The sequence below is a fragment of the Crinia signifera genome, chromosome 6, assembly GCF_055691185.1.
Source record: "Crinia signifera chromosome 6, ASM5569118v1, whole genome shotgun sequence".
NCBI classification, from domain to species: Eukaryota; Metazoa; Chordata; class Amphibia; order Anura; family Myobatrachidae; genus Crinia; species Crinia signifera.
Genome location: NC_139222.1, coordinates 71,296,076 through 71,314,133, shown reverse-complemented (window position 1 = coordinate 71,314,133; position 18,058 = coordinate 71,296,076). Strand labels below are relative to the sequence as shown.

General features: G+C 44.8%; 1 protein-coding gene across 3 annotated transcripts in view; it reads right to left on the bottom strand.

The window, feature by feature from the left end:
• LOC146007712 (heparan-alpha-glucosaminide N-acetyltransferase-like) overlaps positions 1-18,058 on the bottom strand; it is a 394,310-nt gene that overhangs the window by 349,398 nt on the left and 26,854 nt on the right. The gene's annotated exons all lie outside the window — the stretch shown is intronic.

Here is an 18,058-nt window from a genome sequence, read left to right as displayed (position 1 = left end):
CCGTGAGTGACATTGTATTGTTTTCATGTCACTATTACCCAGCTTTAATTATAATAAATATGAATAACACTGTCCCTGGACATTAGGAACAGCTGGCTACTACTCTACACCTACAGATACACTGCTGAGATAACCAGGCTGTAAGATGTAAATTTACAACAAGGATTTGTGATACGGATTAATATTTTAGAAACCACTATCAACCGTATTTATTTGTGCGCAACAACTCGGTGGCTGTCAAGTGTCAACTAGAACTATTATATTAATCTGCAAAGGACAAACAACTATTGTCATTAATTCTTTCGCACTTGTATTCAGAACACGCTAAACAGTCACTCGAGTGACAGTTCTACTACGAAAATGTTCTGTAGCAACAGTGTGATTGGTGGATAAACATCCCTTGTCAGAGAAAAAACATTAACCTAGGAACATTTGCACAGTGTGTACACAGTAGGTGGCTTTTTATCTCCTATTACCTGCCCTGTCTCTATGAGATTAGGAGAACATTATGAGGTGCGCACATGCAGTGCATATAGCCATCACGCACAGATCCTCACCTTTCTCATGATATATCCACAACGGGATGGAAAGGTAATCAACCGCAAGCTGATGACTCAGAAAGAGCAAACACTATGACATCCTGCCGTAGACCGACCTTGTTAACAATTGAGAAGAGATGGCATTCATTATAAGATGCTTTCTCTGTCCAATATAAATATATATATATATTTTTTTTTGGTACTTATGTAATATCTGGGCTGCCGTTTTTCTTATGAGACCACGTCCCCTCGCGGGGCTCGCTGCGCTCGCCACGCTTCGGGCACGGTGGCTCGCTGCGCTCGCCACACTATATAAAATCAACTCCATGCGTAGTTGGATAGTAGGGGTATGAAAAAAATGGGGTAAATTTAACATGGGAGCCCAGATAATACATAAGTACCTTTTTTTTTAACTGTGTATTTAACACTATATACTAGCGGAACATAAAATATCACAAAAACGCCTAGAGAGTGACTATAAGTGGTGGGATCCGAAGGATCCATACTCTCTTTACACAAACTCACCTGTCAGAGGCAAATCAGTTTTTGTGTGTGGTTGTGGCGGTCGGTATACTTGCAGTATGGAAAATCTAGGACAGATTGTTCTGTAATGTGGTTTTGCAATAAAATTCGACTCAGCAAATAGCGAGATGTAAAAGCATAAAATTGCTGCAATCAGGGGCAAACCCAGAATTACTAGAGAAGGGTTTCCAAATGAAGTCCACAATCACCCACCCTGCAGAACATTGGAGCAAGTGTGGGAGTCTGGTGGAGCAGTAGAAGAACCAGTGGCATAACTATAGCCCCGCAGCCCCCGCTATGGCGGGGAGGTGCTAAGTAAGTGTGGGCGCCTGTCTGCGGGGCTATGGTTACGCATCTGTGGCCGGGAATCGCCTGTGTGTGCATTCCCGGCTCTCCATCTCCTCCTGCTCCTGGCTCCGTTTGCTGACAAGCAGTGCTAATGGAAACTGCCCCACACAAAATGGCTGCCCCCATACAGCAGATGCTGGAGGGGGAACTATCAGCCCTTGAAACCGGGTGGGGGTCAGAATTAGCGGGTCCTATGTTATCCTATGGGGAAAATGGAAATTGGAAATCCCCGGTCCTCAACTACAAAATTGGCCTATTTGGAGAGTGGGCCTGGAGCTACAGTTCCATCAGGCCCATTGTTAATCCGGCCCTGGGGTTGCCTAATGGTTGGAAAAGCATCTCTGGTGGCTGACCACACCTCTCACCACTGGGCACCTACCACTGTACTCCCCTGATGGGCCTTTTCTGCCCGAGACCGACATTGCCCCTTTAGTAAAGGCCATAATGAATTACAAAACAAAAAAGTAAAACCCATCAGATTAGCCATGCAGGAGCTGCTGTAACTAAATTAAGAGAACTGCCAACTATGAAAGCCAATCCCGGGGGATTTTTTTCATTGACTTCCTTGGTACTTATGTAATATCTGGGCTCCCGATTTTCTTATGAGACCGCGTCCCCACGCCACGCTTCAGGCACGGTGGCTTGCTGCGCTCGCCACACTATATAAAATCAACTCCATGCGTAGTTGGATAGTAGGGGTATGAAAAAATGGGGTGCATTTAACATGGGAGCCCGGATAATACATAAGTACCACTTCCTTATTTTAGAAAAACGTGCCCGGGCACCCGCATATTTACTAACATGTGCGGCCGAGAGTCAGGTTGGCAGGCGGAGCGGTTGTGGGGACTGCACAGTGGGACGTCTGACCGCGTCACTCTGCGCAGAGCCACTCAGCCGGGGAAGGGAGAGGCCAGGCAGTGTCTGAGTGGCTGCTCAGATGCTGCCCGGCATTAGACTTTGCATGCACAATCTAATCCTAATATCCCAGGATTGGAAACTCCAATCCCAGTACTGAAATCCTGGCAATTTTGGGATCCCTTCGATCCCGATCCCAGGATTGGTCACTCTACTGCCAACTTCAATACCACAGTCCAGTGATCAGTTTCCAGTTGAGTATATCAATAATATTTTTACTGTAGAGTACGTCTTGCTTTGGTGTTGGAGAGCACATGAAGCCTCCTTCACCTGTAACACATATACCCTCCTCCATTTCCCTATTGTTTAGCATTATACCACCTCCACTCAGTTACACATAACTTCCTTATATCATCCAACTTTTAACCTCCTGGAAGTGGGACCTGGAGCTCTAGTGGTGCGCCCACTCTCAAAAAGGGCCAGGGCCTTGGATAGCATGGCAAAGCTGAGTGCAGCAACCCCCTTGTCATCTTTTCGTGGCTCTCCTCCCTGCACCAAATAGATGCCAGCATCTATTCAGTGATCAGCAGCTTCCCTGCTTACTAGAGCAGCGGTGTTCACGCTCTCCACCAAACTGTCCCGCGGGTGGGAAAATGTCCATTTAGCAGGACTGTCCCGCTGTAATCAGGACAGTTGGAAAGTATGCTCACTTATCCCACCTGGGTAACAAAACCAGATTACCTCTGGGATAACATATTCTTCCACATCCATCCACACCCTTTTTAAGAGGGACAAATGCTCTGCTCCTGGACTTCACTCAATTTACAATAACTGTGCCGAAACACCTTTCTCATCAATTATCTAGTGCCACACGGCAATCATATATTAAGAGTAAAGGTCCATGAACAGAGCATTTTGTCCCCCTTGGAAAGTGTCTCCTTGGGTGAAATGTACGGCCCATGTAGGCTTTCTACAGCTGTGCATCAGAGATCTGCTACAATATATCAGAACTAAGGAATTAGGTTTAATGTCACTTTAATATCCTTATCTTCTAAACTGATGCAAGCGATCATTCCATAAAATAAATAAGCTGTGACAATGCTCATAAAGCCAACACAATCGTATTTGAGTTGATATTATTTTCATCTCTCATTGCTGAAAATAATATAATGTATCACACTATTAACATTAATCATGTATGCTATTTTTGCACGACACATCTTTGTGCTCTGTCACCGAGTTCTTGTTAAACACTATTAGACCTCGTCTGTTTATCTCACTTGTGCTACATCTTTTTGACAATTCGGCTGCTAAGTCAACACACTCAGACAGATTGGAGACTTTCTGGTCGTCACTGTAACCTGTTCTATGGTTACAGTGACGTAGAAGAAGACTCATCACACATTTACTGCCTTATTTTATAGGACAGGCTTGTATTGATTTTTTTTTTACATGAGATACAGGATAATATAAGGTAAATATAATTTTCTCCAACGTCATTTCAAATTCTTTGATGTGAATAGGTATTGGGATTGAGCTATTTAAATTAGCTGATATCACAAAGCAAATGGTCTTTATTATCGTGTTCACTTATTTTTGCTTTTGATTTTAAAATTACAATATATTATTCTTTATTTGTAACACAAAAACAAAAAATCTATGAAATTTCTATATTTAAGAAAACGAAATAGACAATTTTAGGACAACTTGTTCTGATAAGTTCAGTGCAATTTCAAATATCTGGCATTGACTAATTAAAGATAGGGTGTAATAGTTACATAGTTCCATAGTAGGTAAGGCTGAAAAAAGACTTGCCTCCATCTAGTTCAACCTGGTATAGATATCCATTGCTGATTTGGTAGGTTCTGGTATTTTACAGACAAATTATATTTCTTATTTGTACCCTTGGATGTTTTTCTCCAGTAAATGTTTGTCCAACTTTGCCTTGAACGCATTTAATGAGCCAGCCGTTACCACCTCTCTGGGAAGAGAGTTCCAGAGTTTGACTGTTCTGACCGTAAAGAAATTCTTTCTACTAGCTGAATGAAATCTTTTTTCTTCTAATCTATACTCATGCCCTCGCGTTCTAGATTCCTTTCTAGTAGAAAAGAGGGTGCGTGACAGTTCCTTATATTGGCCCTTGATATACTTGTACATGTTGAGCATGTCCCCCCTTAAACATCTCTTTTCTAATGTAAATAGTCCCAAATTGCTTAATCTCTCCCCGTAGCTTAAATTCTCCATTCCCCTAATAAGCTTTGTTGCTCGCCTTTGGACTTTTTCTAATTCTATGATGTCCTTTTTATAGTGTGGGCCCCAGAACTGTACTCCGTACTCTAGGTGAGGTCTCACCAATGCTTTATATAGTGGCATAATTACCCTTGAGTCCAGTAACTGTCAAATGCTATAACTGTCAAATGCTTTAGCGAAATCTAGGAAAATCACATCTACAGCATTTCCATTATCGAGGTTTTTGCTAACCTCTTCATAGAACCCTAGTAGATTAGTTTGGCATGAACGATTTTTCACAAACCCATGTTGGTTAGCACTGAGTAGACTGTGATGATCTAAATATTTCTGGATACCATCCCTTAAAAATCCTTCAAATAGTTTACCCACAATTGATGTTAAACTAAAGGGTCTGTAATTAGCGGGATCTACCTCTGCTATTCTCCAATCTTTTGGTACTATACCTGACGATAGTGACTTGCTAAAGATATAATGTAGGGGGGTAGCTAGTTCATCCCTTAATTCCATTAATACCCTCGGATGAATCCCATCTGGCCCTGGGGATTTATTTGTTTTGAGTTTGCTTAGCCTCAGTATTATTTCCTTCGGCGTGAAATCCACAATGAGATCTGGCTTATTTGTCCCGTTTGTGGTAAATGTTCGTTCCACAGTCTGCTCTCCCTTAGTAAATACTGATGAGAAGAACTCATTTAACAGTTTTGCTTTTCCCTTGTCCTCAGTAACACTTTTTCCACTATTTCCACTAGTATCAGTTAGTGGGCCTATGTTTTCCTTAATTAAACGTTTACTATTTATGTATTTAGAAAACTTCTTTGGGTTGGTTTTGCTTTCAGTGGCTATGCACTCTTCATATAATATTTTAGCTGCTTTGATTACCCCTTTACAAGATGGAGACGGTGCACTTAAATTATACAGGTTACGTTATACCGCAGGACTATGTATTTTCTACAGTGCATTGCTGTATTTAATATGGTACATTATCTTGCCTGGACTAGCAGTGTTTCCTATGGGGGGGTATTCAATGCCCTGACAGCATTAATGAAACTCCCCCTTGGCAACGAGCATTAATTAAATTCCCCCTTGGCAACAAGCATTGATTACACTCCCACTTGGCAATAGGCATTTGCTCCCCCCTTTGCAACAGGCATTTGCACTCTCCAGTGGCAACGAGCATGAAGGAACTGGCATTGAGCATGAACGCCCTGGCATCAAGCAAGAAAACCCTATCCATTAAAATACAGATGGAGCCTTATTCAGTTAGCCTTCCCTGGATAGCCATGGTGAGCCATGGATAGCTATTGTTCTCAGCTGTAATACAATACATAGAACAATACAGTAGGGGATTAGCACAGGATTAAGTTCAACAACTCTGGCTATCTGTAAGTGGCACTTATATGGCATAATATTTAACAGCCATTACGGTGTGTGGTACATGTAATGGGCATTACAGTGTGTGGCATAATGTGTAATGGGCATTACGGTGTGTGGCATAATGTGTAATGGGCATTACGGTGTGTGGCATAATGTGTAATGGGCATTACGGTGTGTGGCATAATGTGTAATGGGCATTACGGTGTGTGGCATAATGTGTAATGGGCATTAAGGTGTGTGGCATAATGTGTAATGGGCATTACGGTGTGTGGCATAATGTGTAAAGGGCACCTTCCACAATCCTCTGGACACTTGTAAACCCTGGGGGACAGACAGTTTGAGGTGGGGTGGTATGCTATTTATTATGTGGCTCAATCCTGGGATTTAACTTTTTTCCCAGAATTAATAAAATGCCTTGGGATTGGCATCCCTACTCAGGACATGAGACATGCTTGCAAGGCACAGGCCAGGTTTGCTCTTCCGTTTATTATGTTTTCTTCAGACTTTCTAGAGATTAATATAATATATTTCAACGACCCAACACATCATATTTCTCTGTACATTTTCCTTTTAATTTACACAACAGAGTAAATAAAAAGGTATATATACTATATAATTTCTTTCATCGACCAGAAACATGCCAACTACAGTATGCAGAAATTGCTTAGTTGCTTGGGCGACTGGGTTGGGAAAATGAAATGTCATTTATACATTTTACTAACTAGTTTCACTGCATACATTACGGAACTTCAGCAGTATATATAATGCGTGCAGCTGCTGCCCAAGATCACTTAATCATATCAGAATCCAACCGTTCTCCTCAGGGGGAGCGGGATTTTGAGATATATCCATGGTGGGCTGATATATCCTGCTTTGAGGAGAGGTGTTTGTCTTGTGTAGGGTCCTTGGTGAGCTGACACAGTGATGTCTCTGAGTGCCACCCCCTCCTCACCTGTGATAGAGGGACTCAGTAATGCCAGACCTGCAGAAACTTGGCTTTTATCTAACATCAATTCTTCAGTTAAGTGGCTTCCTAATGCACTTTAAATTATGGCCCAGCCTCCCTAGTACAAGATAAGCACAAATACTGTGATTTATGCACATTCAGTTACCTCTCAATCTACTTTCCAAACATCATGTCAACATTTCATTCAGCACCATGTTTGCAACTGGCATCAAACAAGTTTGCCGGATACATCCTGATCATTATTTACACCCCCTATAAACCATCAAGCAACCAATGTTTTATGGAGCATATATGTAATGTATGGTAATCGTCTCTCTGTCACACAGTTTGTTGCAGGTTGTTTAATTAGTGCAGCTACATGATTAATTAACCCTATCACTTGCAGGTGGTAATACACTGTAATGACAACAGTTTTAACCAGCATGGAACTATTGTGGCTATGTAATACATATTTGTGTGTGGTACATGCATACCGTACTACAATATTGTGACATCCACTTTTCCCCTCCTAAAATAATAATGCAGTACACACATTAGATAGCGACTTAACCAGCAGCTGATTTAGGCTAGCACATACAGTATGCTTAATCGGCTGCTTGATAAGTCGGCCAGGCGCACGGATATATCAAGAATGGGCAGTTCACCAGAGCTGAAGTAATATGCCTAAACATTGTCATTCACATACATATTGGGTGTACACAGTGGTGGATCCGGGGGGCACCCAGGCAGGTGACCCCCTGTCATTTATTCGGCCATTTATTTTATTTTGTTGCAGTGGGGAAGTCTACATTGTGGAGCCCCTCTTGCCGCAGTGCCCACTCCCAGCTAGTCTTTAGCTAGTCTCCCATTGGTACAGTTTCTTCCTTTGCAGCTGCTGTATTCTGTCTCCGCACCCCTTTCTCTAGTTTTGCAGCCAGTGTGTCCCACCAGTGTAGCCATCTACAACTTGATGCCACTATTTTAATGAATGACAGAGGTCTCTTGAATAACACCACAAGCTACTGCACCTATTTCCGCTAGTGGTGCAAGTGAAGGGGTACGGAGTTGTACAGCGTACCTTTAAGAAATGTTGGTGGTACGCCGTACCACCCCGCATCTCCTGCTGCGCTTCTCCCACCCCGCTGCCACTGAGAGACTAAAAGAGTGGTGTGTAGCGCAGTGCCACAGGCTTCCCTCACCCCTCCGGTGGCTCTCGGCCATAATAAATATGGCACGGCTCCTGAGCCAATCTGAGCTTGCGTACAAGCAACCACAGTGATTGGCTGCCTGGTCACAAGCTCCGATTGGCTCATGAATCTGTGCCACATTTGAAATGGCCGAGAGCCGCCAGATGGATGAGGGAAGCCTGCGGCGCTGTGCAGCCTGGGGTTGGGGCCCGGGAGTCACTGCCAGTGGGACCTGCAAATGACAGCGCTGCTGTGTGGGGAGAGGGAATGAGCCATCAAGGTTGGAGGGAGCCCCCTGGGCAATGACCATATAATCCCCCACCTTGGGCAACAAGCCTGTTAACCCTTCCTATCCCCTGGGCAATTAGCAAGTAATCACCCCATGGCAACACGCATGTAATCCTCCTATTGCAACAAGCATGAAACCCCCCCTGTGCCAACAAGCACAAAACTCCTGGCAACTAGCATGTAGGTAAGTGACAAGTGACATAATACGTAATAGGCATTACAGTGTGTGACATAATATGTCATAGGCATTATGGCATGTGGTATAATAAGTAATGGGCATTATGGTGTGGGGCATTATGTGAAGTGGGCATTATGGTGTTTGACATAATTTGTAATGGGCATTACCATGTGGGGCATAATGTGTAATGCCCCTACTGCAGGGCTTGACAAACCCCAGGTGCCAGGTCGCCCAGATTCTGCTTCCTGGCGACTAGATCTTTGGGGAAGGAAGCAGAATCTGGTCTTGGCCGGGTGGGCTTGTGGTGCCCTCCCCCTGGCTGTTTAGGAGCCAGCTGGAAGATGCAAGAGGAGAGCAGGTCCGTTGCGGCTATAACAAAAGTTCAGCCGGCATTGCAAGCCAATTGGAGTTTGCAGTTTGGAAGCCAATCAGGAACATCAGTGGTATCTCGGCTCCTGATTGGCTGTCGACAGGGTACGAATGATCTGATGCGAGTTTTGTAAATAGCCACGGTGGACCAACTAGCAAGTCAGCTTTAGCTTCTAGCTCAGCTTCCCATAAGGCTGGTTGCGTAGGCGCAGTGTGGAGTTGGTGTGATGGAGGCCGCAGTGTTGGCCAAGGGCCCTAGAGGAAGCTGCGGTCACCAGTTCGCTGAATTTGAGCAGCAGGAAACAGAGTTTTCTGTGGGGTGCTGCAAGACCTCAGTGACACCACGCATCCTGGTAAGAGGACCGGGGCAGAGGGAAGTGATGGGGGGACTGGCTGCAGTGGCTCTGATGCTGGGCAGAGGCGGGTGACAGGGCGGGCTGAGCTAGTTACATGCCCTGCTGCAGAAAGGACAGAGGAAGTCTGGGGGACTTGTCCATGGGCAAAGTGCATTGTGTTTGCTCTGTGTAGCATCTCGTAGTAATAGACAGCACCCCCTTTCCCCTCTGTCACTGACACATACTGTACATGCAGGTATGTAAGGCATGTCATGGAACTGTGCCGCTGACAGGTGAGCTCATTTTCTTCAGTCATTTTAAGATTTTTTAATTTGTTTTGTGCAGTCAGTGAAGATTTCTACATAAGATTTTCTATGTCATAGCTAGCAGGACCTTCTTACCCATTTGCTAGTACCCAGTCTTGTTTAATTATTGGTTTGATCCCAGTTTTAATTTAAGTTAATAAATAATAATCATTCACCCATTCGAATTGTTGATGTTATGTCTCCCATGTCTTGTTTCCAATTGTCTCCCCCATCCCTATTTCTTTCCCAATGTTTTCTGATTTACAGTTTGAACTATGTGATACAGGACCTTCACAACACGTACGGCTCAGACATCCAGACACGTACATTATGACTGAATTAAAGATTGGATCTTTTAACGTCGGCAGATTTCACTCCAAGAGATGGAAGGTTTCATTATACATCCAGAAACAGTCCTTAGATTTAATTTGTCTCCAAGAAACACATCTGCTACCCCCTTGAAGTCTTAAAATTGCAAATGTTAAGGTGGAAACTCCTTGCCTCAGAAAATCAAGGTTAATTGTGATATCAGTATCCAAATCCTTAGCCATTGAAGTTACCTCCATACAAGCTGACCGAGATTGTCAATATTTAGTGGTCACAGTTACTATTGCTAACAAGCCCTATGTCCTATGTTCAATTTATGCCCCAAATGTTTACTCCAAATTATTTTTCAAAATCACTCATAAAAATTTTAACCCCATATAACCTAACCTCCCACCCTACTCCGGATAGATCACCTACCCCCTTAAAACCAGGAACCACCGCAAGATAGGTATACCCTTCTTATTGAATTGCATTCAGCTAGTTGATGTCTGGAGAGCGCTTTACCCTACACAACGGGAATACACATGTCTATCTGCCACACACCACACATACTCATGCATTGGCTATATCTGCGGGTCCACAAATCTCTTCCCCCAAGTAAAAGGAGCCTTAATACAAGCCATCCTTGTTTCAGACCACACATGTATTCAAATTTCCTTACAAACCTCTAAAGATTTATCTTCATATAAAATGTTGAGATTCCCCTCACATCATGCACTCACATGTTGAGATTCCCCTCACATCTTGCACACTCATTTAACCAAGACCTGGGATGACTTGGGATGGCGAACTCCACACAGAATATCTAGCGACCAACCTCACACTATACTGGATGACCGCTAAAGCGGTCTTCAGAGGATCAATGATGTCAAACAAAAAACTTCAAAGAAAACAATTAACTCAATCTTCTAGGACTCTTCAAGAATCCCTAACTGATTCCTATTCCACATTCATAGGAACCCCTACACCTACAGACAGATCCAAGTGTCTTCAGGCCAAGGCCCTCATGGAAGATAAACTGCAGGCTATGACTGATAAGTGGCAGTTTACAAATTCCACAAGTTTGGCAACAAAACAGGTAAATTACTCTCGAACATTCTAAATTCCACCCTCCCATCTCTGCTAGGTAACCTATTGACTTTACCAGATGGCTCGCTCACGACTTGAAATGCACAACTCTCACAAGTTATGTCAGACTTCTATGGTAATATATATTCAGACACACAAACACCTACAGATAATTTTACCCCTAGTTCAGATTTCATGGCTTCTACTAAAATTTGTGAATTATGGAACAACCTATCCTTCCCACAATTTCCTAATGAATTCCTACAACCCCTTATCACCCCATCACATCCCCACCTGGTACACGCCAGCCGATGCAGGCAGTTTCCCAGACCTGTGGCGTGACAGCGATTCAAATGCTCTCACAGAGAATCTTACCTGCCCCTTGAAGCTGGCCACGCTGTCTAAAGATTCCGGCACCTGGGGGGTGCTAGGTGCCAGACGCTACCTCTGCCACAAGTACCCCTCTTGGCCCAGGCTGTGGGAGAGTTTTGGTGCCAGCAGTGGTGATGGAGCTGCAGTGCTACAGTGCTATAGTCACTAGCACGGACAGTGCTGCATGCTCCAAAAAATGTCGGGTCCAGGTGGGGCTGCAGCACAGTTAAAAATGAAAATAGGGGAGAAACACCAACTGCCAGTTAGTCAGTTTGGAATGACAGTTGGTGGCAGTAGGTGTGGCTCCCCAATTTAAAATTTTTGAACCGTGCTGCAGCCTCCCCTAGAGGAAACACTGGTGCACTACAGGGAAAAAGGGAGGGGAGTTACTAAAAAAAAAAAAAAAAGATAGATAGACATTGTAAATTCTTATTACAGAATGAGGTCAACAGAGCACACACACACTTATTCTGGTGCACTTGCAAAAGCAAATTCCTTCTCAAATGGACAAAACCATGTGTACTGCGGGAGGGGCAGATGCAACTTGTGCAGAGAGATTTAGATTGGGGTAAGTTATTTTGTTTCTGTGCAGGGAAAATACTAACTGCTTTACTTTTACACTCAGGGCCAGCGCCACCACTAGGCAGGTCTAGGCATTTGACTAGGGCGCCGGCCACTGGAGGGCAGTACTGAGGCGCCGAGGAGAGCCGAGAAGCTATACAAACACTAAACTACAACTCCCAGAATGCTCCTGACCAGGAAAAGACCACAGCCTTTACTGATTGGCTATTGCTGTGACTATTGAACACTGATTGGCTGCTGTATGACAGCCAGAGAGTGCAGGCACATCGGCCGCTCAGCTATACACCACCCGGGATATGGCAGCGTGCGGGGGCCCTGCGTGCCATCTACTGCTGCAGGGGAATATCCTCCTCGTTAGGCAATGGCGAACTGTCAGGAGGGACTGCACTTCAGAGGCTGCAGGTGAGGCAGTGAGAACGCGCCAGAATATTGCCCCCCACGAGCCGGACTCCCGTCTGTAATTCCCCCCTCCTCTGTTCATCCCATAGCAATCTAGCACCGCACCCCCTCCAGAGCACGTGGGTTGTGTCTGCCCCCTCCCCCCTCCTCAGCGGCAATCCACGTGCTGGACAGCCCCAGGCAACCTACCCCCCATCCCCAGAGAGGAGCGAGCGGGCGGGCGGGTAGGTTGCCTGGGGCGCTCACAGGGTTTGCACCGGCCCTGTTTACACTGCAATATAGATCTCACTTTGAAGTAAAACCCCACCCAAATCTAACTCTCTCTGTACAAGTTACATCTGCCCCACCTGCAGTGCACATGGTTTTGTCCATTTGAGAAGGAATTTGTCTTTGCAAGTGAACCAGAATAAGGGCCACAGCGAGAGGGTACAAGCAGCCAGAGAGCACAGGCATTCTACAGCAGTGCAGAATCACAGAATTAAACAATGTGGGACAATAATAGTTTTCTTCTTCACTTTTAAAACAAAAGTAGAATTCACAAAGTTATTGCAGATTTTTAAGGCATTTTAGATTCTCAGCATGAAGTGAAGTGTACAGACTACCAGCCAATTGTGTGATGTGTGTATGTTCAGGGCAATATTAACCCATGGTTGAGCACCTAGGTTTTCAGGTATTATTACACTTTCAATATTGGACACTGAAATGCCGTTGATATAAAGTCTGTGGACCTCTTTACTCACCCTTAGTCCCTACAGAGCCCCTAAGGCTTCAGCATAGCCAGCTTTATGGATTCTATGGCCCTTTGTATGTGGGTAGCATGCACAGCAGCCATACTGGATAGAGAATGAAGCCTCCCTAAAGTGTATGTGAGACTGTGCATTAGCAATCTCCTGGCATAAACATATACAACACTTGTCTCCTCCTGGGTCTGCCTGTATAACTATACATTAGATAGACGATCACAGAGTACCTAAATGATTCCCACCTGTGATTACAGCCATGGCTTTCCTTTGTATATTGCATTTACGATCTAATGCCCTGATACGGCGAAATGTTTTGTATGTATACTGTACACCGCACGGCTGTTTATACAATCGCAGTTTATAGATCATGCAAGTTCATTTACAGAAGGGCAATTATGAACATGTAAAAAAAAAAAAAAAGTCTCCCATTCTATCCTGTGGCCAAAGTGTAGGATTTTGGGGGGGTAATAAGTCACTTTATTATTTTGGATGCATACAATCCCAGACGCCACATCATGCACATTCTGTAAATGAAAGGGGCGTCAGTGGGTTATTAAGCCTCGCTCTGCTGGGACTTCCCATCTTCATATTCTTAGCATGGACTGACAGCTTCAGGTTTGCAAAGTGAAAGGCCCTTGATTGAGGTCAGATGTTTCAGGATCACATCACACAGTTGTCATTGGCTGCCATCTTACATGACATGGGATATTGAATAAGGCATTCTAAAGGGATTCAAGGGTCACTGAAAGCGCACAAGTACTGTCTGCTGCTATTTCCCCAGCCAAACCTGTTTGGTATAATTACATTCACGGCTGCAACTTTTCACGGGCACAATAACATCAAAATTACAGTTTACATTTGAACCACTCCCCACCCCCCCCCCCCCCAAAAAAAACTAAATGCAGTCAATTATAATTGATGAGAACATTCTCATTCGATATGCATTCTTATTGTAGCATGTGTTATGGACTATATAGCAATACAACTAGTATTCTAGCATAGTATAGTACAGTGGCGTAACTATAAATTTGGCCCCCCTCTGCCAAAAAGTTTGTGGCGCGCCCCCTGGGTGGAACTGTCTGTCTGCTCCCTCTCTGCTGGCCTGGCTTCCCGGCTCCTCTCTATCGCATTTCCCCAGCGCGTGACATGATGATGTCACATGCATATTGGAGAAGCTGAAACAGGAGAGAGGCAGAGAGTGAGACCAGCAGACACTGCTGCTTCCCCTGGCTCCGACATGTCCCAGGCCGCCCCTGATCCACCCACCCACCCTTCCTGTACACAGCAGCCAATAGCCAGCTCTGTGTGCAGTCAATTGAATGAGTGGGCGATTTGTTGTCTCTGACTGTCATGGCTGACTCGCCTCCGGAGCTCAGCCAGCGGGCAGCGGCAGGATGTCAGGGCACCAGGTGGGTGCCAGCGCCCGGTGCCCACATAGACCCCGCTGCCACTTGCTCCCCCAAGGGGCGGCCTTACAGTAGTTACGCCACTGGTATAGTATAGTATGGCAGTGAGAGAACACTGCCGTAACTATACAGACCCCTCTGCACATTATGGCCGATACGAAATTGGGTGCTTCTACCTGTGTGACAATACAATAAAGTAAGTCAGAAAAAGTTTATCTAAAAAAAGTGCTAGCCTATCCTTCCTACTGTTCTAGCCCATGCAGCAGCCCCATGCTAGGGGTAAGAGAACCAACAGAAACAGGCTTCCCTTAAACCTACGTATAACTAGGAATTGCCTGGAGGGGTCATTCGCACAGGATACAGCATGCTCGCATCTAGTAAGGACACATCATGAGGAAGATACACACACACACACCATGGTTTGCAAATCACACACATGACGTGAGCGATAGGTGACTGATTGGGTAGGGTGTGATTTTATGATTGTGTTTGAGGCAGACCTGGGCACCAGCATATATACAACATTAACAAGTATTTCTTGTAAGTACTGGTGCAAATACATACGCACTGATGATAATTAGTACACAGACTTACATCGACATTCCAGCCAAAAAAACATGAAAAACTCATGTAGACATTTTGACTGTCGACCTTCATACAATTGACACTATGACCCATAGTTTGAAAGAGAAGCCTCCCCTCTTTCATACAAGAGAACCCCAACCTTTGATCTTACAAGGTGTGGGAAAGAAAGACATTCCCACCCGCTACAGCCTTTTTATCCCATTGGGGAATAGGGAAAATTCTTAAATTTAAAAATCACAGATTTGATGATCGCAACCAGTTTTGGTTTGGGATCAGGGAATTGGGATTATTAAACCTGTGAAATATTCCCGATTCCCCATACCTTACGCCAGAATATCGGGAAACTGCAACAATCTGTTGTAGATGTATGGTAGTCTTTCGTTCGACCCTTATGGGTAACTATTCCTTATTATATTCCACATGGATGGAAAATAATAAAATCATTTAAAACTTGTGTCAACCATTGCCATGTCGACCATTTGAACTTATGCAATGACAAATTTCCTTGTTAACCTTTTGACCTAATGCATGTCAATAATATGGGGTCATCATATTGACTCACATCTTAATTAAGGACGATCTATGATCCGGATACCAGAGAAGGGACACAAAGCCCTGAGAATCTCTATCAGACCTACATATGTTTGTGGTCTAGGCTTGCTGAATTGTGAAGGGGATATGATTGCTTGTGGAGCGTTTGTACAGGAACACAGAACAATCCTGCAGTGGGAGACGGTCGGTTGGTCGACAGTTATTAGGTCGACATACTGAAAGGTCAACATGGGTCTAGGTCAGTGATGGCTAACCTTGACACTCCAGCTGTTGCTGAGCTACACATCCCAGCATGCCCTGCTACAGTTTTACTATTTGGCCATGCTAAAACTGATGCAGGGCATGCTGGGATGTGTAGTTAACAACAGCTGGAGCATCAAGGTTTGCCATCACTGGTGTAGGTGGACATGTGACAAGATCGACAGGTCGTTAGGTTGACACAAGCATTAGGTTGACATGGGCAAGGTCAACAGTCAAAAGGTCGACATGGGTTTTTTCACTGTTTTTTGAGCAGACAGGCGCTATTTCATGCCCTACCATCCACTAGGGCATGGTGGGAGAATAAAATTGTGTTGATGCAGCAAGGCACCGTGCCCGAAGCGCGAGTCATGAGGTGCTACCTTTCTGTGTCCATGTCGACCTTTCAGTTTATCAACCTAGTGGCGTAGACCTAATGACGGCCGACCAACTTTTGGGCGACCATATGATCCACATCCCGTGCAGTGCTGAAATACTAGCACAAAGAGATGAACGCCCACTTGCAGAAGACCAATGCAAATCTGCTGCAGCGGATTTCCAGCCTACTGTAAATAAATGTCAAGAAGCAAGAAACAAACCACTTTTTGGCAAAGACCAAGAAGCCTTAAAAGAGCAACAGGAGATTTACAGGAATCAATAAATGTGTTGACAGAAAGACGAGCAGTGTCCTACAAATAGCACATTTCAGTATGCAAGAGACTGCAAACGTCACAACAAAACAAAAATGCCCTACCTAGTTGTTAAGATATTTATGAACATAATGGTAAGCATGATGCACAGTAATACCAACACTTAAAAAGTGACATGATAGCGAATCCCAAACACCAATTAACTGAAGCAGATTGTAAGAAGGAAATTCTAAAATGTGTGTATTGTTCTGTGGGATGTAGTTAGCATCCAGAAGTTTAGGATACTGGCGGAAAGAAGGCCGACGCTGGAATCCCAACATTGCAGCCAACATCCTGTATGTAAGTCTGCCAGGGACGGTTAGGCTGTGGAAGGGTAAGGTTAGGGTTTGACTGTGGGAGGAGAAGGTTAGGGTATGGCTGCAGGAGGTGAAGGTTAGGGTTTGGCTGTGGGAGAAGGTGGTTTGGGTTAGGCTGTGGAAGGGCAAGGTTAGGGTTTTTCTGCGGGAGGAGAAGGTTAGGGTATGGCTGCAGGAGGTGAAGTTTAGGGTTTGGCTGTGTGAGGAGAAGGTTAGGGTATGGCTGCAGGAGGTGAAGTTTAGGGTTTGGCTGTGGGAGGAGGTTAGGGTTTGGCTGTGGGAGGGGAAGGTTAGGGTTTGGCTGTAGAAGGGCAAGGTTAGGGTATGGCTGCAGGAGGTGAAAGTTAGGGTTTGGCTGCAGGAGGAGAAGGTTAGGGTTTGGTTGCGGGAGGAGAAGGTTAGGGTTTGGCTGTGGGAGGAGAATATTAGGGTTTGGCTGTGGAAGGGCAAGGCTAGGGTTTGGCTGCGGGAGGTGAAGGTTAGCGTTTGGCTGTAGGAGGAGAAGGTTAGGGTATGGCTGCGGGAGGTGAAGGTTAGGGTTTGGCTGCGGGAGGTGAAGGTTAGGGTTTCGCTGCGAGAGGTGAAGGTTAGGGTTTGGTTGCGGGAGGAGAAGGTTAGGGTTTGGCTGCAGGAGGAGAAGGTTAGGGTATGGCTGCAGGAGGTGAAGGTTAGGGTATGGCTGCAGGAGGAAAGGTTAGGGTTTGGAGACGGGAGGTGAATGTTATGGTGTGGTAGGGGAAGTTTAGGGCTAGGCTGTGGAGAGGCAGCTAAAGGTTTTGGAAAGGGAGAGGGTGAGGATTATCTTTATGTTCTTTAGGTAGAACATCCTCAATGTCAGGGTACCATATCACACTCCATTCTCCCAACTGATGGGTTGCTAGTATAATTTACAAAGTATTTCAGGTACTTTGCGAAAGCAACAGCAATGTAATACCCCTTTTACACCAAAATCCCTGGTCGGACCCTGGTCTTTAAACATGGGAGTTTCCAGGGTTGGACACAGCTTCATACCCCATTTACACAGCACTGTGACCCAGGTCGGACCCAGGTCTGCACCGTTTACACTGAACCTGGGTCAGCCCTGCTTTTCCCTATGGATGACATTAAAAATGTCCATTTCAGGACCAATAAACTGCCATCCAACCTTCTCAAATATTTTAAATAAAAATTAAAAGACCTGACAAATTAGCATTGAAAAATGTTGGTTTGGTTACTTTGTAAAATATTTTTCAAAAAGTTTTATTCAGTGCTCAAGCACAAATCGCGGTATAAAAGTGCAGTATCTCCC